At 37.6% G+C, this 26,037-nt stretch overlaps 1 protein-coding gene across 1 annotated transcript in view; it reads left to right on the top strand.

Moving 5' to 3' along the window:
- The window catches only part of csmd3b (CUB and Sushi multiple domains 3b), a 554,961-nt gene that overhangs the window by 97,883 nt on the left and 431,041 nt on the right, over positions 1-26,037 (top strand). The window lies entirely within an intron of this gene.

The following is a 26,037-nucleotide window of genomic DNA, read 5'->3' on the forward strand; positions in this document are numbered from 1 at the left end:
GGAAGAAGTTAAAAGTCCTCTATTATGTGAAATTGACTCTCGGGAACTTATTATAATGTTGTTACCTCATCAAAAACATATCTGGAAATTCATTCACACATGTTTGATTATGTTTTTTATGTAATTTGTGACATACAACATGCACACAGACATTAGACAGGACAGGACCATACAATATTTACAATACAGAACAATACAACACAAATACATACGCCGCCACAGCAGACAAGTGTGTGTGTAAGAGTGTGTATGTGTGAGTAAGAGTGTGAGGTTTCAGCGTCAGTAAATATTAATGACTAATTGTGTATAGTAATGCATGGATTCTTAACAGTGTATTGGAGGAATCAATTCAATGTTGAGAATAATGACAACTATGGAAATAATAACAGAAATAATAACGCCAGAATGTATAGCTACAAGCGGGAAGAGGAAGAGGTTGGGGAACCTTGTTGTGTTTGTTAATGAGATCTTCAGATTGGTGTTTAAGCCTCCCATTTATTTGTGTGCCCAAAAAGCCTTACCTTAAGAGCACTTGCAGATAAAAACAACAAAATATTTTAACACAAGTGCCTTTAGTTTAGATTGTGACGCCGTTTTTCGGGCATTAAAACCCAAACATCTGAAACAACCCTCCAGAGTGGAAAAGTTGAATATGCTCCGCTGTAGCGTTTCTGTCTACACTGCCCCAAGGCACAAAACTCTGGTCAGATCTGCTCATGTCGTGTACACATTTACGTCACATACATCACCACCGAGCGTCACCACCGAGCCGCCTGGCATGCATACCCAATTGAATTCCACACACTTTTACATCATCGTATGCACACAGATTTCCTCCTGAAAAGGCTCATTTAAAGGTTGTATGGAGGATTTTTTTTTTGTTTCAAACTGTCAGTGAAAGATTAAAATACCATTACAGAGACGCAGCAGCTTTGTAATTATGATGACCAATAAAAAAAACAACGAAAATCTATCAACTGTGGACGTGTTGAGGCCAGATAAACATTAGCCAATAGAAAACGAGGCTCCCTCATTTTCTATTGGCTGTTGGGTTGTCAATCAAACTCCCTAGTATAACTGACTCGTCGGAGCGCGGGGATTACGTGGTTTACGCAGCGGTTCTTAGAGGCTTTTTCGAACTGTCGCTTCCTCGCATTTCGCACAAAGTTTGTCGCGACGGCGGACGAGAATCCACGACCGGTTCGCCCCAAAATAAAGTCCGTTTTTTTGAGATCGCTGAAAGAAGAAGAGAAGTGGAAAAGGAGCAAAGCCAAACTGAGGTGATTCTTGGAGATCTCGTCCAGCGATGGCGCGACCGAAGCAGACGAAGGGTCTAAAAACTGACGCGTCGGTCGCTGAATTACTTCTAAATAGGTCACTTCAACAGTAATTCTGAACGCGCACAAGGACTGTTGCTATATTTCTCTTCCCTTAAAAAAATCCTCTATACAACCTTTAAACACGGAATAAAAAGTGAAGACGTGATGTCACTTTTGAGTCTTCTGTTCAGACCGTCATCATATAAATGTAGCTTAAATGACATTGTAAGAAAATGTTTTTTGTTGTTGTTTTTTCAGTATATTTGTGTATGTATGCCTACCTTTGTGAGGTGAATTAAAAACAGGTAGTGCATTAAAAAAGGGGGATAGGTCCTTGTTTTGCCAAATTTTATTTTATTTAAATTATTATTATTATTATTATTATTATTATTATTATTATTATTATTATATATTATTTTTATTTATTTTATTTTTTTATTTATTTTTATTTTTTTCAAGTTAATAGCTAGTTAATAGTTAATACCTGTTTACCTTTCGTTCAGTAGAGACTGGCAATTCCAGGACTGAAATGATCCTAATGATTCTAGTGAAGAAAAACACAGTGGAATATTTCCTGCATTGCCACATGACATCACATGGTGGGACAGAGTGTTTTCAGTTTGACAGGAGAACTCAGCCTAAATATGCAGGGTTAAACATGTGTGTACGAAACAAAACACAACTCCAGGTATGTTTGTGATGAGGGAACAACATTATAACAGATCAGACAATCGCGTATAATGGGCCCTTTAAAACTCTCTCAGCTCCATTTGTTTTTGAGCAGGTTTTCTTGTTGTGACATCTCTTTGTGAACTTTAACTCCTGAGTCTTTCTTCTAGCAGTAACATCATCAAATTGAGACCAAAGCATCATAAACAGTGGCCTGAGGCGGCTCTAGTGGGGTTGATGGAGAAGTTAATGCTATAAAGACTGACCACAATTACTTCCAAGACAGGAGAAATAGAAATTATGAAAGGAAACTGTCATTCTGCGGCGCAATAAGATTTGATTAGTACAGAATGTTCCTGCAGCCATTAAATCTACTGACCCCGTATCTGGTTCTGTCTATTTGTCTTGGGTCTGTTTTTGCGTCCCAAAAGAGTTACGCAAGCCTATTTCCCTTTTTCATTTCATGTCTCAAAACTCAAAAACGTAAATGGAACACTATAATTTTGCTTCAATGGGACTAAATGTGCAAACAAAACTGTAAGAATGATTGAGTAAATAAATACATACTTAATTAGGTAAATAAGATAAGAAATAAGACCACGCAAATAAAAATAATACAACAATAATAATAAAGTAACACCTCAGAATAATTTTTCCCCTTTGTATTTCTAGTTCTATAGCTTTTGTTACAGCCAAATGACACAACTACAGCATGCAGATTGTGAAAGAACTGGTTGTACTGAAAAAAAGGATGTATAACGCTTCATTAGGGGGTAAAAGGGGGGGAATTTTAATTGCAAAATTAAGGAAAAAAATCCAGGCAAGGACAAATGTGCTAGATTTGCCCTTAGGTCTGGAAGGGTTAATTTGTGTAGTGGACCAAACACAAACGTGTAAAAGTAAAAATTTAATAGTAGCAGAAAAGTAGAAAAAAGGTAATTTAACAAAAACTAGTTAAACAGTCAGGCCTAAACTGGCGTAACCAAAGGAAACCAAACAAAAAGGGGTGTTTAAATATTGAAGGATTAACTAAAACTGAACACAAGATGGAGGAATTACACTAAAGGCTAAACTAAAACTACTAACTCCGCCAGTTATGACAAATAATTAGAACTGTACAGAAAACAATGAATAAAGTAACTAGGCAAACTAAATTAAATAGTGCTCTCCCCTTGGCTTGTTGAAGATGGTCTCTGCCAATGCTTGACTCCTTCAGGTCCTTTTGAGGCAACTCTAAAAGAAACAAACATTACAACAAGTAAATTATTCTGGCATATATTAACTAAAATGTGTGCACCCGAATGAGAAAATATAACTCTAAATAAAGGACTTAAATGAACTCTGTGTATTGTAAATAATGTAACTTAATGAAAATGTGAAAATACTAACACTGGAGTGGCGGCAGAGGTAACAACCAAAAGGCTAAATCAAGAAAATAGTCGTTTTTGTCTTGTGTTCATCTGTGATTAGCAAGATGGTATTTAACATTCAGAACATTGGTGTAATATCTCTAATTCCGTCTAAATGTCTTGAGATTATAGTGAACGCAGAAACACATTATTTTGATGCATCAATCACCAGAATTAAAGCGTGCTTTAGCAGCCTGACTGGTTTCAGTCATAAAAGCGCCATGAAAATTATACCGCTATTAGCTTTTTTTTTTTCTTTTTTTAAATAACGATTTGACTCACTAATGCTGGAGTGTATAATGTGGGGAAATGTCTGCATAAAATATGAAGAATTAGTTAAGGACACAGTATCATCCACTTGTGAAATGGTGTTGCTATGTAACCTTGATTTTTCAAGACGAACAATTTAACATGAAGAGTTGTGTCTTTATGACCTCTTGTATACAGATGAGGTATTTTTATTACTTCTCTTCTTTTTTATTTTTACTTGGACGTATACATTTATATAATTATGCCTTATTTGACATGTGTCTTTTGCTATTTTGCTTCTTTTTTTTTTTGGTACTTATTTTAAATTTACTATTAACATTTAACATTTTTTTACGGATTGATCTGTGTCCAAGTAATGGGCTTTATTCACATTTACATCACAAAACCAGAAGACGTTTGGAAATATGATGACTTCCGGAGGGCTCGGCGGCCTTTGTTGGCAGTAGTGAGTCTTGGAAAACTGAGAAAATGGCCCTGTTTTCTTCATCTAGATGTCATCGTATTCTTTCCTTTTTTTCTTTCCTAAATTGCTTATTCATTTGTTTATTATAATTTGTCTAACTTAATTTAAAAAAAAGGATGTCATTATGTCCGGCAGATCCACAGTTACACCCAACTGTCTGTAAGTGACATCGAAAATGTGATTAGAGTCACGTCCCCCATGGAAAGCTTTGGCAGGTTGAAGACTGTTGCTGCTGAAATCCATGGATTTATCACATGCCCATTGTCGGTAATTACACTGGAAGTCGTCATCCGCATGTTTCCAAACATCTTCTGGTAAGCGTGAATAGAGCCTATTTTCCTTCTGGATCAACAGAGTTTGTATAAGTCTATGAAAAGAAAATACTATAGACTGACATCACACATCTCACATTTTTTTTACCTACTCTGAAACTAAACCCTTGTCATATCTCAACTGAAAGAAAGTTCAATTGAAAGAATGAATGAATATCAATTTCCACTAGGAATCATTCACACAATTCTGCTATTGAACGTGTCTTTATGTCAGGACAAAGAAAATGTATCCGTATACGTATATTCTCCATCTCACTGCTTTTTTCCAATCATGGATAATTTGTTATTAAGAGAAAGGAACATGTGAATACAAATACAAACCATGTACTATTTGAATGTGCAATAAATATATGTATAAAAAAACTACAAATGTACTGCAGGAAAAGATATACTTCAGATTACGTACTCCACAGTAATGATGGTGGAATGTGGTTTAATTGGGGTAAAGACATTTGCCAAGTGTGTGTGTCTGTGGTTGTGTGGTTGTGTGTGTCTGTGGTTGTGTGGTTGTGTGTGGTTGTGTGTGTGTGGTTTGGGGCTGTTTGTAGTGGTAGACTAGAATTTGACTAGTGAGAGGATTTCTGTAATTGGGCACTTAGCGGGCTCATCCTGCAGAGCTGCTGTGTGTGTCATAGCAGCTGGATGTCAGAGGAACCAGGACAAGAATGGCTTTGCTGATAAAAGTGAATCCTGTTCGTTTGGATTAAAGCAGAAGGGAGACGGATAATACAATTAAAACATGTTATACCATGTCTGAATATGGCCGCTGAGCTGAAACGTTGACTTGATGATTTAAAGGTCCTGTGTTACACCAAATGGATTCTGCGCTTTATGCCATGTTATGTACCTCATCCAAAATAAACCTGGAGTTGTCTTTTGTTTCATTCACACATGTTGGAGTAAAAGCTGCCACACTCTACAAGAGAATCTTCGATTTACGCTGCGATTTTGGCATGATCTGACTTTGTGTCTTTGTGTACGATTATGAAGCCGCTGCGCTCCTCGTGTGTGATGTCAGTGTGACTCTGAGCTGCTCTGTCAGGTCATAACCACCAAACATCAGCAACACTTTGGCAACAAATAGAAACAGAGAAAATAATGAGGTGATTATTTTATTACTCACCTCTCCTTGTAAAATTAAACTGCACCATTTTCATTCGTATTATCCATAGAATTTGTCCTCCACAGTCCAAACACTGCTGTGAATCCAGTTTGAAGCATTCTTTAAAAGTAAAAAGGCGAGAGTGTTTCCTCATGTGTGTCTGTTAAAGTGAAGCTGCAGATTAACGATATTGACTCTACTTCCTGTGTGCTTTATTGTCAACCTTCTGTGGATTAAAAGTAATGTATCTGAAGTATTGCACCACATTTCACAAATAATAATAACACAGTTTTGACTTAAAACTAAACTGGAAGTGCAGAGCTCTGATCTTTTGAACACAGTCATTTTACTGTGTACAGAAAACAGCAGACACGAGGTGCGCTCACAATTGTGTACCCTGTGGTCCGCATCATATCCAGCTGCAGTTTTTGCGATCAGAGATTTAAAATCTCATTAGATTCTCCTCGTGTCTGTGGTCTTTGCTTTTTGTTGCATGTTTAAAAATCCTTTAAGACTGAAAAATCCTGTAGTGTGAGGCAGCATTAACCCTTTTTTTACTGGTCTGTCTACATCTCCAAAGGTCAAAATGCTTTTTACCTTCAGTACAGTAGAAATTGGCAATTCCAGGACTGAAATCATCCAAACAATTGTAGTGAAAGTGTATGGAGTGGATCACTTCCTTTATTACCAACTGACATCACTTGGTGTTTTCCATTTAAGAGAAGAACTCAGCCCAAATATTCAGGGTTTGTGTGTTAAACGTGTGTGCATGAAACAAACACAACTCCAAATATGTTTTTATTGAGGGAATGACATTATTATAACATAGATCAGAAACTACAGTAATATAGACACTTGAATATCTGTTCATTTATTTTTGTGTGGCTTTTAATCTTTCTATTATAATTAAAAACATCACTCTTTTCGTGGCTGCAGTGTTTCTGAAGATCCTTGTAAATTTTCAAAATGTTAAAAGGAACTACTTGCAAGTCCCCCTTCTGTTTTAAATTCTGATTGCAAACCAAATTTGCACAGCACTGACAGATGCTCGCACTTATCTCACATGACTAGCTTACTGAAAACCACATTAGCCTACCCCATTTACTTTTCCCATGTCCTACAAAACGAGCTACAATGAAAGACATTTGACCATAATTGTAACCATAGCAACACTACAATATGTACTTTGCAATTATTACTATAATGGACAACTTGCCGCGTAGAGCTTTGAAAAAATATGTTTAATGTCACATTACATGGAAATTACTATGGTAAAGTGTGTCAGTCAACTTAAATATGAGGTTCTGATTATTGCACTTGGCCATTAAATATGCCCCTACACAGATTGGAACTGCTTTTACCGCCATAACTGTCTATTTATATCAACTGCACTTACCTGACCTGCTTTGACAAAACTTTGCAAAGACAAATGGATCTGGAGCCCATTCAGGTGGATTAAAAAGATGCAAAAAAAAAAAAAAAAACAAATATCACTGCTTACATGTGAAAAAGGAGGGAAAAAAAACAACATTAAAGGGCTCATATTATGCTATTTTCTGATCTGTTATAATGTTGTTTCCTCATCACAAACATATCTGGAGTTTTGTTTCATTCACACATGTTTAACACATAAACGTTGCATGCATTCTCTGAACTAAACATAAAAGGAGCTGTTAACTTAAACTACAGCTTCATGGCATCACAAAGAGAAGCAGGACATTTTGAGCTTTGGATTTGTAGACAGACTAATAATAAAGAGTTACTTCAGCATCGTCCAGTGAGGTTCATGTGGTCTTCTGATAATTGATGTTATTAGGTTCTTTTTTCAAACCCATAGTTTCTTTTCATGTTCATCAACCCAAAAGACAAAATCAAACCAGAGCATAAATGTAATGTCATATTCGAAATACCCTGCATGTCCTGAAATAAAACACACATCGGGGAAACAGGGAGAGCGTTACGTACACGAAAAAAGAAACATGGAACAGAATGCAAGAAGGAAACAGCGAAGGTGTGCACACGAGCAACAAAACACAAAGCAGAACAGAAACAACTCAAATCGGTCACTGTAAAAGAGAGAACCACGTTATGGACTGGGACAGAGGAAAAGAAACATCGTCGCTGGATTAAAGAGGCAATCAAAATACAGAAACATGCCGACAGGGCTGTAAACCGGGACAAGGGGGCTTTTTTACTCTCACACACCTGGGATACTGTCCTGAGGAAGTCGGACTGCAGATGGCGCTGTCGTCCTGCCTCCACCGATAGGAAAACAGCGCCAAAACCTGTAAAAATCAGCTGATCAGACACGTCACAGCAACATCACGTGACCACTCTGAGTGAGTGAGCAGTCGAAACTGTCATTAAAACAAACTCTTGGTCTGAAAAAATAACCCAATAACATAACATTATAACATGACCACACAAAAGTCGATTTCTTGTAATATAGAACCTTTAATGACTGAGAAACAATGAACAAATGCAGCATCAAAGTATTACTCATCTCAGGTTAAAGAAGTGATATATTTTGTTCTGAATGTTACAAGAATTTTGGAAAGCAGATGTCTTCCGAATTCGAGAGATACGTGATATAATTAGCAGCTGTGTTTGGATTGTCTCATGTTTGGACAGAGGATTTTCACGCTCTATGGGCCGATTCCAGACTGTTTTTTTTTTTGTTTTTTTGTCTTATCGCAGAATGTAGGAGGGACTGGCTGGTCAGGTGACGGCTGTACTGTAGTGGATGTGTGTGGGTCAGAGAAGGAAGTAGCTGCACAAATTTACTCTTTGTTTAACCCAGAATCACATATAATTGTTACTTCATTCACAAGTAGTATTAAAAACTCAGACTTGACATTGATAAATTTGACAATTATTGGAAAACTAAACATATTTTTGCTCTGTTTAGATCAGATTTTAATTGATTGTGATCTTATGTAACCTTTGTGTTTTTATTTATTTGTGGTGGTTGTACTTTTTTTTTTTCTTGTTTTGTATTGTTTTTTGTATTATTATCAGGCTTTTTTGTTCAAGCTTGATCATTTTTGTAATACGTGTCCAGGTTTATTTTGGAAAAGGTAAGACAAGTTTATTCATCCGTCCCACCACCTGTTCGTCGCGCGGATCGTTCCCCTTCCGTATGTCACGCGGGCTGTGCCACTAAATCACAACTAAACCAGAACTAAACCAGGTCTAAAAACGGGTCTAAAAATGGGTCTAAAACGGGACTAAAACGGGACTAAAACGAGATTTAGCCAGGACTTAACCATGCCATCGGCCCACCTACTGCGCCGTCTCCCCCAACTCCCTTTGGTTTGCGAAATATTGTCTGATAGAAGACTGGTCCGTGGCGTAAAAAAGGTTGGGGACCATTGTTTTACAGAGTAAGAATGACATTAAAATCACATATCATTAATAAAACTGCATACTCATCCAGCCCTATAATATAAAGTTTTCATTCCCGAAACAGACTTTGTTCTTTTTCTAGCAGCCCTTTGAGCAAAACCAAACTTTCTGTCTGAAGTGTGAATGATCCTTTACCTGTGTAATAGGGGCGCAGGACTGTGCATGGGGCCTCATTAGTGCGATTGGAGATGATGACACTCAGCAGACACAGATCAATAGTGAGCCTCATCTCGCGGTCTGTCTGCTCGTCTATCTGTGCCATTAGTTCTACACTAACGGCCAATCACAGCGCTCTTTAACATGTGAGCGGAGTTTGGAAAAGCCCTATAGTACTCCACCTGGTCTTTTAATGCTAGTGGAAGACCATTTCCAGTAAAGTTGGTCCACCATAACAAAATGATACTTTGCAGTGGGGGTGTTCTAAATGTGTCTCTTTTGGCAAAATGTTGAGCAGCTACCATGGTGACACAATGCACACATCGGCAAACACATACAAAAAAGTTTTAAGATGAAAAGTAAAGAAAAAATGGATTAAGACAACACATTTTCGAGAGCTTGTTATCAATATGAGTGGCCATAGTCCTGTTTGGGAGTTTGATCTTCAACATAAAAGTTGAGAGTGACTAAATTAACACTGGTGCTTTAACAGCTTCTTGCGACTGTCATTTTATGTGTGAGGTACTTTTTTAAATGCACAAATCAGCTCACCTGCTTAACATTGGTTGCCACTGTAACAATGTACAAAATAAAGAAGTGAAGTTGCAATACATATACTACGACTGGGTATGGGCTGAGTATCATCCAGAAGTTGTCGATACGATACAATACATATCTTGATACAGTGAGCTTTTGATTTGATACAATATATTTCAAACTGATTTTTATATGGTTCAATAAAAATTAAAGGCTAAAACACGGCTGTGATACTAAGTTTTTGTTAAACCACTTCTTGTACAAAGTTCATATGAAACACAAACAGTTTAATTAAAACTGTGAAAATGTCAAATGTGTCACATAAACAAGTTTCCTTCCTCTGAACAAACAACAAAGCTGTAGCTCTGTAACACAGCAGTCCACAATATCGATACTCTATCATCACATTAAACGATACGATGTATTGATATTTTGATATTTTTGCACTCCCCTATACACTACCAGTCAAAAGTTTTAGAACACCTTAATTTTTCCAGTTATTTATTGCAATGCAAGTTGTGCAAATCTAATGAAGAGCTTGAAATGGTACAAAGGTAAGAACTGACTAGCTATAGGTTGAACAAAAAAAAAGATTAAAAAAAACAAAACACAAGGCCAAGCTCTGCCAAAACTACCTCAGGAAAAAAGAACAAGATGATAAGCCTTAAAACATGGAGGGTCCAGCACAGTCTTCAAACTTAAACCCCATCGAGCTGGTTTGGAATGAACTGCACAGAGGAGTGAAAGTCAAGCAACCTACAAGTGCCACACATTTATGGGAACTTCTGCAACAGACTTGGGAAGAACTTTTTGAAGAATATTCGATTTTAGTTGTAAAAAGAACGAGTCACAAGTGTGTTCAGCTGTTATATCTGCCAAAGGTGGAAACTTTCATGAATCAAAAGTTTAGAATACATGTTTTGGTCACCAGTAAACTGGAAAAAACTGGAAAAAGTGTGGTGTTCTAAAACTTTTGACCAGTAGTGTATTATATATAGAGACATGGTTACACTGGGAAAAGCATGTGGTGTAAAACTGAAAAGATTATGAGGTGTATGATTTGCTGTGGTGATAAAAAAAATGACAAAATTGTATTGTATTGTTTGGAATACGGCCTTACGCACACTACAAAGTTGAAGTGAAGTAAAGATATTCCAATTGTGCAGCACTGAGCTATTATTCCCAAATTTATACCCTACATTTTTATTATGCAAATGGAGTTTAAAATAGGCCCTACTAAAAGTATTAAACCCCTTACAGCAGCACACAAATGCATTCACAAGTCAGACCCGAATGCCTTTTCATTCTGCTTCACTTTCTTGCCTTTCCTCAGTGACCCAGTTTCTTGGAAAGCAGATTTTTTCTCATTTATTAGTGAATGTGAGCGCTCACTTATTCCCTGTGCTTCCTGCCCGCCTCGCCTCCTGTTTGCTGCTTGGACTCGCACAATACCACAGGGCCTTGAGGCTGCCATTAGCCGGCCATCATTAATGCCAGCAATTTAAAACATACCCTGCAAATATCAGGCCCTTTTATTCCCTTAATGTGGTGCTGTTTGGGTGCCCAGACCAGCAATTTAACCCAGCTCTTCCCTAAGAAAAGTAGAATGTATGTTTGCGCCTAAATGATACGTTTTAATCATTTCCAAACAAGCAAAGAGAAAACTGTCTAAATCACACACATATCTGAGAAATATTTGCACACCACTGAGGAATAGTGAAGTGTGCGGGTAGTAAAGGTCCGAAATTATGCAAAATTTACTCTTGTGAGCTTTGAGACATGTTATAATGTTGTTACCTCATAAAACCATACCTGGAGTTGTGTTTTGTTTCATTCACACAATATTATTATAGTCTGTCTACAAATCCAAAGCTCAGAATGTTCTTTTCATCCTTGTGATGTCATGAAGCAGTAGTTTTCAAGTTAACAGCTACATTTTTACCTTTAGTTCAGTAGAAATTGGCAATTCCATGGCAGAAATCATCAAAATCTTCCACACTAATCCGATGGAAAATGGCTCCAGAGACGGAACAATTTGGTGACGCCAGCTCCCATGAATTCATCTGAGTATGGATCTGATCTGGCACTGTGTGGACGCCTAAAAACGCTGATACCCTGATGTATGTCTATGTGCCGCAAAGTATTTCAGTACCAAAACAATAAGAGGCTAGAATATATGTCCATCTATGCATACAACCTGCAGATGTATAATCTCTGAAAAGTTTAACATGACAGAAGCACAGAACAGATTCACCATCAGCAGAACACCCCTCTGTCACAGAAAGAACACATATAATCCACTGAGTCGTGTCCTTTAATCCGAAAGAAGCTGAACCGCATCAGCGCACAATAGCAAGCTGTTTTTTTGAGCACTCAGTTTATGCAAATTAGCCGTGCAGTTTTAAGTTTTGTGTCTGTAACGCGTAAACAAATATGCTCAAAGCTGTGTAGATAGGGAAGGCTCGCGGATACAGAAACAACGTGTCTGGACACAAATCATTTCCGATACGGTGATACACGGATTCGTTTCAGTGTAAATGTAGTCTAAGTGAGATGTAGGGAGTTTAAAAGCAACAGTGGAGCACTTCCTGTATTACCACATGACATCACAAGGTGTTTTCTGTTTGAGAGAAGAACTCAATACAGGGTTTTGAATGAAATAAAAGCACAACTCCAGGTATGTTTTTGATTAACATTATTATAACAGATCAGAAAATAGTGTAATACAGGCTCTTTAATTTTAGTACAACTTGATCATCATAGTTGTTTTCTTTTTAGTAGCCATAAACAAAAGAGGCATATGTAGTGTTTGGAAGAATGTACAAAAATCATGCTCACAGAGAATATATTTATGTATTAAAGAAGATGTATTACACCTTCATTTTCAATTTTTGTTTCACTGTAAATACCTGTCACTGTAAATATTCATCCAAAACAGTTTAAATAATTGAAACGGAACAATTGATTTTCTGTGTAAAAAAAAAATCAGAACTGATGGAGTCTGGAACCAAAATCAAATCTCTGTGGAAAAAAAAAAAAAAAAACGAATTAAAATGTGATTGACTATGTTTGGCAAATATACAGATTCTGTCAAAATTATTTGGCATTTTAATTCCTGAATTCTTTTAAATATCACACTGTGTTCTTGGTGTTTATTTCAAGAGCGTACATTCTGCGTTCTGCGAAGTTTTGCAAAATGTTCTGCCAGATTACGTGATTCGTGGAGCTCTTGCGTCACTCTCCTTGTTCTCCAATACTTTTCTTCATAAAGTATTGGAGAAGTGTATATTCTGGATCCCAGGCATCACTCCTGAGCACCGTTAAGAGCACCTATATTGCCTGAGCTTATTGATCCACTGGAGCGTTAAGACTTGGCACCTGTGCTGTTATGGAACCTGGTTTCAGTACTATCCCCACTCATTAGAGCGCACAGCTTAATTGGCTACTGTCCTGGATCTTTTCTCTCCAATCTAAGGTCGTATGGGCACCAGTGAACCTTGGCCAAGATATTATGTGCAGATCTTTTAAATGAATTGGACTTGGTGACAGATAAATTATCATGATTTCCAACTTTGGTCCATCCATTGTTTTAACCTCAGCTGTGTCCTATGCACTTTTGCTCACCTTTGTTGTGCTTTGGTCCTCCCCCTTTTATCTCATCCCTCTTTGCCCCCGTGCTGCTGACTGACAGTGTTATAAATTGATTTCTGGCCCGGTGTGTTCCCTCTGTCTCTCTCCAGGCATTTCCCTTATTTAGACTGCACCACTCCAGGGTATAGTCTAGACCGCAGGGCCGACTGTCAGTCAGTGGCGGCTGGCGTGGAGCAGTCTAATTCTTGGCTGACAAGCGTTCCTGACAGCGCGAAGCAATGGGGCTTTTCAAACATGCTTACTCTCCCCCTTGTCTCTTTCTATTGCATTTTGCTATCTCTCTCTCACACTCTCTCTCTCTCTCACTCGCTCTCTCTGAAGCCACCAAATTCCATTCATTTTTTTCAATGACCTTCATTCTTTCATCTCTCGGAGAAAAATAAAACAGACACAATCATTTCAAGAGACATGGGCTGTAATTTAAACTAACCAACGCTGAATGCACACACTGGCCACAATAAGCATATATGTTCAAATACACTCATAGCACACACCTCATTTTGGCCTTGGAGCTGAAGTGCAGCCTGTGTGCCTGGAATACTGATTGGTTAGTTAGTGGGTCCTGCTGCCTTCTGATTGGTCAGTGTGGTCCGCTGGGGAAAAGCCATTCTTTAATCATAAATGAGAGTGTGTGAGATTAGAAGGAATAGCCCTTTAAGCGAATCTGGTATCACTGCCGTCCCCCGAGAGAGGAGGAGAGACAGAAAGAGAGGGAAGAACAGAAGAGAGTAGGAGAAAGAGACAGGAGGTGGCAAGGAGGGAGAGAGCGAGAGAAGATGGAGGGAGGGGTGAGAAGAGGGTGAGAGTCACAAGGGACAGAGAAAGAGAGAGAGAAAGAGGAGCAGACGAAGGAATAGATGGAAGAGGAGATGAAATGCAAGACAGAAAAACAGAAAGACACACGGAGCAGAGATGGAAGAGAATTTAAAACATAGGCTTTTTTTTTTTTTTTTTTACAGCGGTATTATATCAGTGCAGGGTGAAAAATAGATTTTCTATTGGAGAATTGTGCACTCCCACGCAGATCTGTGTGGTGGTCTGGACAAGTTTATAGCACATTGTGTGGACCAAAAACTGGACTCACATCATACAGATCTGCTTTCCCTTATTATTAGACCAACACATTTAAAGTTCAGATATAGGTTAAAATAGATTCAGGTTAAGTTCATTTTGTTTCTTTGGTTTCTAAGGTTTCTTCTACCTTACATTTATTCAATTACAGGTGGTTTTATAGCTCAAAAATACCTAGAAAAACAGGCATTCTGATCTTGTGCGACGCTGCCTCTCCACAGATCTCACCTGTAACTTGGTCTGGTTTGGTTTCCATGAAGATAGCAAGGTTTAATAATATACTATGAAACATTTCAGATATTTCCATGAAGAAAAACAAAGCGTTTGACCGATCCTCTACCAGAAAAGTTACACAATGCACCTTTAAAATTAGGCAAGTAGTGACTATGACTCAGGTTAGGATCAGTCTTCAGGAAATTGGAAGTCAGTGTCCCGCAAGAAGCATGGAAACCGTGTATGTGTGTGTGCGTGCAGATGTGTGGGTGGAGGCGAGCGTAGGTGGGCTTTGGGACAGGAGCCGTGCCTTGAGGTCGCGCCAGGGGTTCCATTTGAGATGAAGAATGGGCTTATTTCAGCGTTTGGCTCTACGTCTGCTGCTGAAATGTGATGTTAATGATGGGGTGCTTTGTCTGAACCCTCAAAACCCACATGTGAACTCGTGTGTTCCTGCTGATCTTAGAATGAAGTCCAAATGTGTTTTAATCAGAGCGTAGTCAAATGAGTAATAATTATATGAGTAGATATTTTAGAAACTAATGCCTGACAGTTCCACTGGACAGAACTTTTATTTTAAATTATTTTATTTATTACTCACAATTTTCCTTTTGCTTTTAATATCTTGAACATAAATAAATTAAGACTTAATCATTCAGCATAAAATGTCAAAGCTTTTCCCCTAAAATCTGAACTTTGTTCTAAACCATTTGCTTTTAATTATATTGGATTTATCAAATCAAACTTTATTTATAGAGTGCTTTTCATGCAAAATGCAACACAAAGCGCTTTAAAATGATCTGAGCAACACTGACAATCAGAGATGACTGAATCAAAATACTGCTTTGTGTAAATGCCCATCCCTAATTCAGATTGGGAGATGAGTTTATCTGTACTGATTCCTAAGAAATTATGAGCTTTTAGTGTTGCCCTCATCAAGTAATATGTGTGTACTTTATGTATTGACTGTGTTATGTTCAACAAGCACATCTCAGACACAAAACTATATGATAACAAACTTCATTTAAGTGCTGCACTTAGCATTTAGAGAGTTGAAGTGTTCAGAAAGTTTGCTCAGCTTACACCCAGTTCTTTCGCTTAGCCGGTACAGTGTGCACTTCTCGTTTAGCCGTTATCTCGGGCTGTGAAGATGAAATATGGCTTTGAGGAATGAGATCAGCCCTATGTATTTCAAAGAGTTCATTGAACATACTCAGTAGAAAAAACATATTTCTTTGTCTTTAAGTTCCTCTCATCCTTATAAAGAGGCTCTGTGTACACATACACACGCAAATACACATGCACACACACACTGTTTAAGACCGAGCTCTACTTCTTCATTATCATCATTAGTGTAAAACTGCACAGTCACACCTGAAGGGAATTGAACCCTCCACTGGCCAATTTTGTCTGGAATGTTTTTCAATATGGCATTAAACTCATCTGTTTTGCATTTATTCAGTTACAAGTGGTTTTTTTTTTTAATGCTCAGAAATAGACCAACATTAATGTAGTCTTAATGTGAGCAGGGTCACCTCTCCAGAGACCTGATATGTAAAGTGATGTCATTTGGAGATGAGGATAATGCCACTGTGGACCATTCCAGGCAAAGCATCAACATCTCCATGGTTACAGGCAGGTGTTGTACATAGTTCCATAGATGTTCTTTTACCACACATATAAAATATTTAATCTTTTCATTGTGGAACCAGATGTGGGTCTACTGAATCTTATTTTGTTTTTGCAAAGTAGACATAAGGCTGCAATAGGTACCCTTTCTACTTCCCGACCCTATGTCAGCCACCAATTTGTCTCCATGGAGATTAGGCCTGCTCGATTATGGAAAAAAAATCATTGTCACGATTATTTTGGTCAATACTGAAATCACAATTATTCGAATTATTATTTTTTTAGTTACACGATGCATTTATTCAGCATTTCACTCTCAAAAAAGGCACTTTATTATTGATAATTTATGCAAAACTTAAATAAATATAGGCTACAAATATGAACCTTAGAGCAGTTTTGCAATGTATAAAACATAAAATGAATAAAATAAACTTTGAACATGAAATAAGGCATAGAAAAACATAAATGTATCCAAAATAAACTATACTCCAGCTTTTCTACAATATCTATATTTTAAAAATCTATATGAGTTTGGAGATCGTCTGACTCACAAATCGAAATTGAGATCAAAATTGTATTAATTGCACAACCTTAAAGGAGATGTCATTGTATTTCCTGACATGTCCCACAATATGGCACTGTCTTCATGGAGACAAGCAGATCCAGTTAAGTCAAATGCAAGATAAATCCTTTTAATCCCTAACATTGGAACATTTCAGACAAAGACTTAACCTCTCCATGGAGATATGGAGAAAGATTATGCTGTACAACCTTAAAATGTTGTATTGTTGTAGGATTTAAAAGTGACCTGTTTTGTTTTGTTTTTTTTTCACTTCCTGTTATATAAGAGCTGATGAAGATGAACCTAAACGTGTAGTGACTTACTTAGAGTTATATATCTTGGATTAATGACCGCACAGGTGACCTTTTTTGTTGGCTCTATAGCTTTCTCTCAGGGGACATCTCACATGCATTGCCTTCATATAAAATTCCACCAATTCCGCACTAAAGTTGACATATTCTTGTTGTGTCGAGCCCTGATCCATAAATGTCTCATACATTTTACATTAAGGTGCCTGTTGAATGAAATGCCGTGGAGTCAGTGGGTTCACATCGGTGTATAATAGGTCAGGGCTGGGATGGGCTGCCGGAGGAATCAGGTTTTGGGGGAGGAGCAGGTCAAAGGTTAAGAACAGAGAGGGAAGCTGCAGGTGATGCTAAAAGGTTTCTCTGTCATGGACGCTCACGTGTACATGTCTGTGTTTGACTCTTTAAAGACAGTGCATGTCCGAAACATGTTGTGTCAAAGAAAATATGAGTATTTTAATGTTTAATTCACAGTAATCCAAGTTCCATTCTTGTTACATGTTACAGTTTTTTGGTCACATTATTTAGTGCTTTTCCCCCTTCCAGTGCTCTACAATAATGAACCGCTCAGTCATTCACACACATGAGATCTGACCGCTCTCCCAATGTTTATGTTGAGAGCAGGATTCGAACTGCCAACCTTTGTGGAGATTTTCTGTCAGTGTTGATCACCCATAGATATAATGCATTCCAAAAGTATTTAGATCAGGGGTCAGCAACACGTCGCCCCCGAGGACTACATGAGTTGCCCGCAGGCCAGTTCTAAAAATAGCACAACTCATTAGTGAACTGTATCTGCAATTTAATTTTATTCTGTTGCAATTCTTTTCTAATCACCCTTGCATTTATATAGATTTAAAAATTGCAATATCTTAAAAATATGTTTATTATACATACATATTATACATTATATGTTTAGATGAGCAATTTAGATGAGCGATCAGTGCAGTTTATACAAATGAGACATGCAATTTTAAGTTTCTTTTCTGTAAAATGTAAACAAATGTGGCAAATTAAAAATGTTAAAATCTCAAATGAGCTGATGTGGCTCTATAATGTTTTTTGTTTATATATTGTAAAGTTGAGTTTATTTATGCAGAAGATTTTAATGAAGAATTTGCTGCAGTGTAGAATTTGTACAATAGTGTTTGGAAACGTGGATCTGTGCAGTGTCCACTGGTTAGGAACCTCCTGAGCGTCCTATGCTAAAGGAGCTCATGGTTGTTTCCTGGTTTATTAACAGTGTTGGGAGTAACGTGTTATAAAAGTAACACATTACTGTACTGCATTGCTTTTTGCTGTAATGTAAGGCATTACAGGGAAAAAATAATAATATTTTACTCCGTACAAATGTCACTAATGCGCATTACAGTGCTTTTTTAACCTGGATTGAAGTGATGGGTTTTTCGTTTTCCTTCATGCAAATTCGATAAAATCATCGCAAGATCAGCAGCAGTGAAACGCCGGAGACGTGTCCACGTAGACCGTCAGGTAACCGCGGGCGAAAGGACTGCAGCTGATGCCCGATCACGCACTTCCAAGTTCTAGTCCAAGATTAGTCCTGGTTTAGTCCTGGTTTAGACCTGGTTCAGTCCTGGTTCAGTCCTGGTTCAGTTCTGGTTCAGTCCATATACGGCTCAAAAGTTCAGCATCTTCGCAGTTATTTTGGTGAGAGTAAATTAGTAATGCAAGTAATGCAATAGTAATGTAATGTTTTACATTTTAAATGCAGTAATATTGTAATGTAACAAATTACTTTAAAATGACAGTAATAAGTAATAAATAACGCATTACAATTTAAAAGTAACTTGCCCAACAGTATTTATTAAATATATAATTTTTTCACTTTTGTAAGACTATGTCAAGAAACCGAGATACTGCATTTATAACCGAGATACTGATGTGCATGTAAATGAGCATATGAGAATACAACGTTATATAATATTAATAGATGAATGATTGATTTGTAAAACATGCTTACATTATCTCTGTATTTTTTTAGCTTGGGACCATTACAGAGCGTACCCAGGCTTCCTATACTAATCTTGCATTTGCATCAAGTCTTTGTGTCTGTGAGCAGGCATGTTGTGTGGAAACATTGTCAGTTTTGCTTGGTTAGTCATTGTAATTACGCTCCCCGCTCTCCCGCCTCTATGTTTCTAAGTGATGACTTTTAAATCACCCGTTCATTTGACCCAGTGATGAACGAGAGCAAATCTGTGCTTTTCTTTCTGTTTGTTCTGCTCTCTCCATCTCTGTCCCTGTCCTCCCCCCATCCCTCAGCCGCCCCGTCCCAACTGTTTGATTTAATGAAGTAAGTTCATTTAGACTAAGACTTGTGCAAATATGTTAAGTCCAGATAAAATAATGATTGATATTTCACTTTTCTCTTGCTTTTCGACGGGACAAAAGTAGTCACTCTAATTTGATATTGCCAGAAGACCCACCCACATCTGGACAGTGAAGTATTTAAAGAGTTATGCAACTTTTCTGCTGCTGTTTGTCTCCATAGAGATTGCGTTGCTTTTGTGTTGTTGTATTGTTGTATTTACATATGTATTGAAGCTTTAGTGGCATCACCTATTTGTCTGCATAGAGATAGAGACAGTTAATGCCATACTAGGCGACAGTAGCTCAGTTGAGTGTTTGTCCAGTGATCCGAAGGTTGACAGTTCAAATCCCACTCCCACATTATGAACACTGCTGTTTGTCCTTGGGCAAGACACTTAACCCATCCCCCAGTGTCTGCGCGCTCTGGTGGATGAATGTATGTATGAATGGGTGAGTGGTTCCTTGATGTAAAGCGCTTTGAGTGCCTTGAAGGTGGAAAAGCGCTGAATTATAATGTGACAATTTAGTGTCGAGGAAAGTAATAACACAACAATAACAAGCAGGTGCCTGTAGTTGATTTGTGTACATGTATGTTTTGCATATTAGCTGATAAATTCAACACCAGTTTGCTGTCACAGAATGGTTAGTACAGGCCTTGAAGCGATCTATAGCACGACAAAAGGCTAATGCTCTATCCACAGACATGCCTCAGACATGGGTTAATTGGTGACACCAAATTGTCCTTATATGTCCTAATAGTTGGCTGTCTATGTGTGCAAGATAAGCTAATGACTAGTCTCCAGGGTCCTGCTAACCTGTGCAAGATCAGAGAAGAGGCAAAAGCAACGGACTCAAGGGATGTACTATAAATGTTATGATAGTAAACCAGAATATAATTGTAAGTAAGAGATCCATAAGACATATATTTGGATAACGCAAAAATAACACAGAACTGTTTACTTACTAGACTACTTATAATACAGACAACAAATAATACAGTTTGGAAAATATTCTTATATAGATGTTACTGTTTTGCCTGGATTTTTTTTCACAGTATGATATTAAACTTATCTATTTCCACGGAGCAAGCACCAAGCCAATTCACAGGTCCAATTTTTGGAGAGATGAGCCCTCTTACAATGGAATACATATCTTTCAAGGTACTGTTTTATTATGAAAAATATATATAAAAAAAAAAAAAATCCCTTAATTATTTAATGAGCAATTTTAGTGCCGTCCTGTGGTACATTCCAGGTAAAGCAATCTCTCTATAGGCAACCAGGTGCTTGATTCTTACCAGGGAAGTTACATAGTGCACCTTTACTCTTTGCTAAGACCATTCTCAACTTAAATGTGGTCTGTCTTGAATTTTAGTTTAAGTTTAAGCTGTTATCTGACCTGATGTGGTCTCACAATTACAGGTTTCGTTGCTCTCTCTGGTGCAAGCCTTGGTATTTTCTAACAGACCTGCTTATTTATTAGATCCTATTGTTATTCTTTTTTACCAGGAGAAACTGTTGCTGTTTGGCTAGACACATTATGCAAAACAGGAAAACTGTGAAAACTAGTTTTATAATATTGTCACGGTATAGGTGTTAATGGGAAATGGGAATAAATATAGGAGTAAATTAGATGGTGAGAAGGCAGTAGATCTTACTTTGTAATTGTATCAGCATATTCACTTTAGATGTATATGTAATCAAAATGCTAATTGTTCTATGCTTTCCTCTGTCTACATGCATTTGTTGGAATCCAGTGTGAATCCATTAATCCAGCAGAGCAATAGTGGCATGGCATTTTCCTCGAATATGCACTGTCCTCATTTGAACCGCTGACTCATAAATTCCTGCTAACTATGATCATAAAATCTAATTCCTCTGGAAACACATATTTTCTTCTTCCTACGCGGAGCCAAAATGGTGGCAGCTCGATAGTTTGTTTTTCTTGCTGTGCTGTGCACTATGTTCATGGGGAGCATTTAGTGGAGCATTTAGCCTGTGTGCTAGCCATACATTTTCATGTATTTTTAATGTAGTTTTCCTATAATCTGCCAAATTGACTCGTCTGAGCTTTTAGCCAAGTTAGAATGTTGTTACCTCACCAAAACCTACCTGGAGTTTTTGTTTCATTCATACAGGTATGCATAGCCCGTTATTATTACTGTCTGCTTTCTTCAAAGCTCTAAAAGCTCTGTTTCACCTTGTGATGTCATGAAGCGGTAGTTTTCAAGTTAACAGCTACCTTTTACATTTAGTTCAGTAAAAATTGGCAAATCGATGAATGAAATTATCCAAATGATTCTAGTGAAGGTGTATGGAGTTTAAAAACACAGTGAAGCACTTCCTGTATTACCACGTGATATCAGACGTTGGAGCCGAGTGTTTTCTGTTTGAGAGAAGTCTGTTCGAGAAGAAGACAGAATAAATATGTAGGTTTTGTGTGTTAAACATGTGCGACTGAAACGAAACACAATTGAAGAAATGTTTTTGATAAGGAAATGACATTATAACATAGATCAGAAAATGTTAAAATAATATTCCCTTTAAAATTAATGTTGGTGATGAAACATTTATTTATTTCTAAGTGTATGATTGGAAAATAAGTGTTATGATGATAGGGTAGGCTTGGTTAATAATAAGTCTTCTACTTTCTCCTATAGGTATAAACCATATTTGCATTTGCCCCTTGGAGGGCCGTAAACATATCAGCGGTTAAATTGCCTGCACGGGTTCAAATGTATTGTTTAAAGATGTGTGAGCCATTACTGTTCTCTGATTGGTGCTGATACAAGCCCTTTAATTGCCTTGAACTGTCAATGGTCATTTTGGCTGTCTGTTTGAAGGCCTTGAAATCATGTGGTTAAATGAGGTCGGGAAGTACACACACGCACACACACATGTACACACGCCCGGGTTTTCTGTTGATGGCAGATAATTGGTTAGAATAGCGTGGAGCAGTTTCCCCTCTGTCGTCCCTGTAGCCTGGGCTGCCACACTGAATAACAGGGCTTATACAACATGAAAGACTAAAGGATGAACCCTGATTTTAGCTCCACGCACAGAGAAGAGCAATTAAGGCCACGAAGTTCAAGGACTTTAAACGGGAAAGCGGCCATTTTGAATTAAACATGTGAGGTTGAAATAATGCCACTAAAGGCTATGTCGTAGCATTTAAAAGCTTGGTTTTATCAACGCTTGGCTGACTTTTACTTTATAGCTTGCCCTCCTAGGATAGAATGTTCCACAGTATGGCATTAAACAAGCAGACAAGCATCTTAAGTCATCCGGCAAAGTTACAGGTTAGACACGTGGAGAAGCAAGCCCACTCACTGTAAGAATATATCTACTTAAAACTTCAAATCCTGCACCTCCACTATGTTTTTAAACTCCATACACCTTCACTAGAATCATGTGGGTAATTTCAGCCCTAGAATTTTCAGTTTCGATTAAACAAAATGTAAAATTAAGCTGTTAGAACAGAACATTTTGAGTTTTAATGATGTAGACATGCTACTAATAAACTATCAAACATGTGTGAAAGCAACAAAACAACACTCCAGGTATGTTTTTGATGAGTGAACAACATTCTAACATGGCTTAAAACTCACAAGAATTGATTTTGCGTTATGTAGGACCTTTAAAGTACATTTAAGTTTGTCTCCCGATCTATTATTTTTCCTGGCTCTAGAGAGAGGAGCCAAAAGCGGTGGCCCAAAACGATTTGTAAAGCGCAGTACAAGGATATGTGCGGGTGCGTTTCTCTTGTCTGCCATGGCGTCCTTGATGGGGATAATGCTAAATCCCTGTCTCCCAGGGTTACGCTGTGTAAGCTGACTCTGCAGCCTCATGGTCCTGTGGAGTGTACAAGTGAGGAGCGCGTCCATGCAGCTTTGAATCAGAGCCTCACAAAATACAAGAAATAAGCTGCTTTGGACTAGGCAAGGGGACGATATACAAATTTGGTGGCACGATTATCATGGCCAAAGTAAGCGATTAACGATTATATCATGATAATAATGAAAGTTGCTGACCGTTTCAAATATGTTTTTGATATGAATGATGATCATTTGATTATCAATAGGTTCCATATTTAAACAACTGTTATAGTGTTGTACTTTGTTAGTGATAGTGAAGAAGAAAAAGAAGAAAGCATCATGGATAAGTATTTATTTTCTGCACATTCTAGTGATTGATGGAGATTATGTTTGTTGGCGACTTTGGATGCCAAAATGTGAAGGTACTCTCATACAAGGCAGGAGACTGGGAGGGACAAAGGGGCATGTTGTCTCGGGCTCCAGGGTTTTAGGGGCCCAGAATTGGACCCTCTTCCTATTATTTCATATTAGAGGGAGCCAATGTGAGACTTCTTGCCCCGGACCCCCAAAATTCATTCGACGGGCCTACTCTCATATACTCCAGGAAAGGTCTGGGTTGGTGTGTTGACAGTCAAATCTAACTAAGTTAAAATGATTTGAATTGAGAGAGTTTGATCTTGATTTGAGTTCAGTTGGTAAGTAAAATGAACTACCAGTAGAACAGAGTTTTTATTCTTGAAATAATAAAATACATCTTGTTATACATACAATAAATGATACATATGATCAATTAAAATGAGAAACAAAACTTTATGTGGCTTGAATCAAGAAGAAAACACACTTGTTCCATTGGTATCATTTTACTAGTCAAGTTGAATCTACTCAGGTCAACTTTTGCAGTGTATTGGGTGCAGTGAGTAGCATAGCCATAGTCATAATTAATAACCATAACCATAATTACTGTGTCAACTTATCCTTCAATATATGAAAGCCTGGACAGTGTATTTTGCGGCTCAATTTTATCGTATGCACATTTTCTTTACAGTAATGGGGATATTTCTTATTTTGTATGTAAAACAAAAATATCTGAGCAGCAGAGGGCTAAAAAAGTTAATTCTGTGGCCAGTAATTGCTTCATTCTGCTATTTATTTGTTCTTGCTCGAGCCTATTAGTTTTACTGTAGTTATATAATCATTTGTTTACTGGGATAATCCTTCTTCATTGTTTTTGTGTCAGTGGCATAAAGTAGTTACAATATTATTGCTTATCAGTACATCTTTGTAGCAATATGTCATGCTTCAGAATCTGTTATTGTGACAGGAGTACTCTGATGACGACTGATTGCTGATCTTTTTTTTTAATTTTTTTTATAATCAGTCTCAATGGTCCTAAAAATGCATTAACCACATTCGTATTTGTAACTGCAGGCTATAATTTCACATAGCTCATTTTGATGCTGTTTAAAGGTGCACTGTGTAACTTTTCTGATGGTGAATCTGTTGCAGCTTCTGTCCATGGAGATGTTGCCAGGAATCTTCCACAGTATTGCATTACTTTAATTTATCTCTACGGAGACAGCAGGTGGCGCCATAGAGCCAAGTTACATGTCAGATCTGTAGTAAAAATGCAAGTTTTGAATGTAAGTCAAAACCCATGTTATTCAGTAAATGCAAGATGGATCTGTTTAATGCCATACCAGAACATTCTAGACAAAGTAACACTATCTCCATGGAGACTAGCAGATGATGGACTCTCCACCAGAAAAGTTACACAATGCACCTTTAAAGTGCTAGTAATGGCCCTGTGAATAGGTCCTGATGTCACCTTTCCTGTCAGATGAAAGGCCCTGCAGCCCCTCTGTGCTGCATGCCCAAAACTGAAAGAGCAAGCCGCCTCCTGGGGCACTGCTCTGGACATGAGTCTTTCGAGTGCATGCGGAGATGGTATCTGGAGCACCTCTGCAAGCCTAACATATGCAAAGCTTAACCCTTCACATATTGCCTACATGTATCTTATGCAAATGGAGCTGCAACCTCCGCTTCCACCGTTCCACTGTAATCAATTGAAATGCCTATAGGAAGTGGATAGCTGCACTTAAATGGATTCTGTGCGCCATCTGCTCCCAGAGCTTTCCAACAGCACAGTCTTCATTCAGACATTTCATTTTGTGTTTGCGTGTGTTATGTTATTTGTCAAAAAATATCCATTCTAACGCAATTATAAAGGCTTTTGCAGTTTTGTAAGGAGACATGTAATCACTGCTCTTAATATACTCAGTGGATCATTCTCAAGTCCTTTGTGTATTTGCTTTTAACTCCTCCACATGCAAATGATGCCGTGGACTGTACAATACATATTTAAATCTAATTATGACCCATTATGTTTTTCCTGACCAGTGCTGACCTATGTGAATAATGCTGATGTAAGACTGGCCCAAGATCTCGTCTAAATTATCAAAGTGTTGTGCTACTGTTGTGTATTCCTCTGTCAGCAGGTCAAGAATTGTAGAATGGGAGTTTATAAAGATTTTTCAGTTGCTATCCAAAAGTCATTTTAAACATTTTATTTCATGGGTATCAAACTCAACTTCACAGAGGGCCAAAATTTAAAAGTCGTGGGCCAAACAAAATATTTATTGAAAAATTTCAACATCTGCATGTTTTCTCTTCTTTCGAGATATGTGATGTTTAACCTTTTCTTTTTTTAAAATAACAGTTTAATAATAGTTTTGCTTAAACATTGAATCCAGAACAAGCATAATATAAAAAAATATATATATGACAAAATTTTAAATAAGT

This window comes from Boleophthalmus pectinirostris, unplaced genomic scaffold, assembly GCF_026225935.1.
Source record: "Boleophthalmus pectinirostris isolate CB_2022bp ecotype Guang Dong unplaced genomic scaffold, ASM2622593v1 HiC_scaffold_21, whole genome shotgun sequence".
NCBI classification, from domain to species: Eukaryota; Metazoa; Chordata; class Actinopteri; order Gobiiformes; family Gobiidae; genus Boleophthalmus; species Boleophthalmus pectinirostris.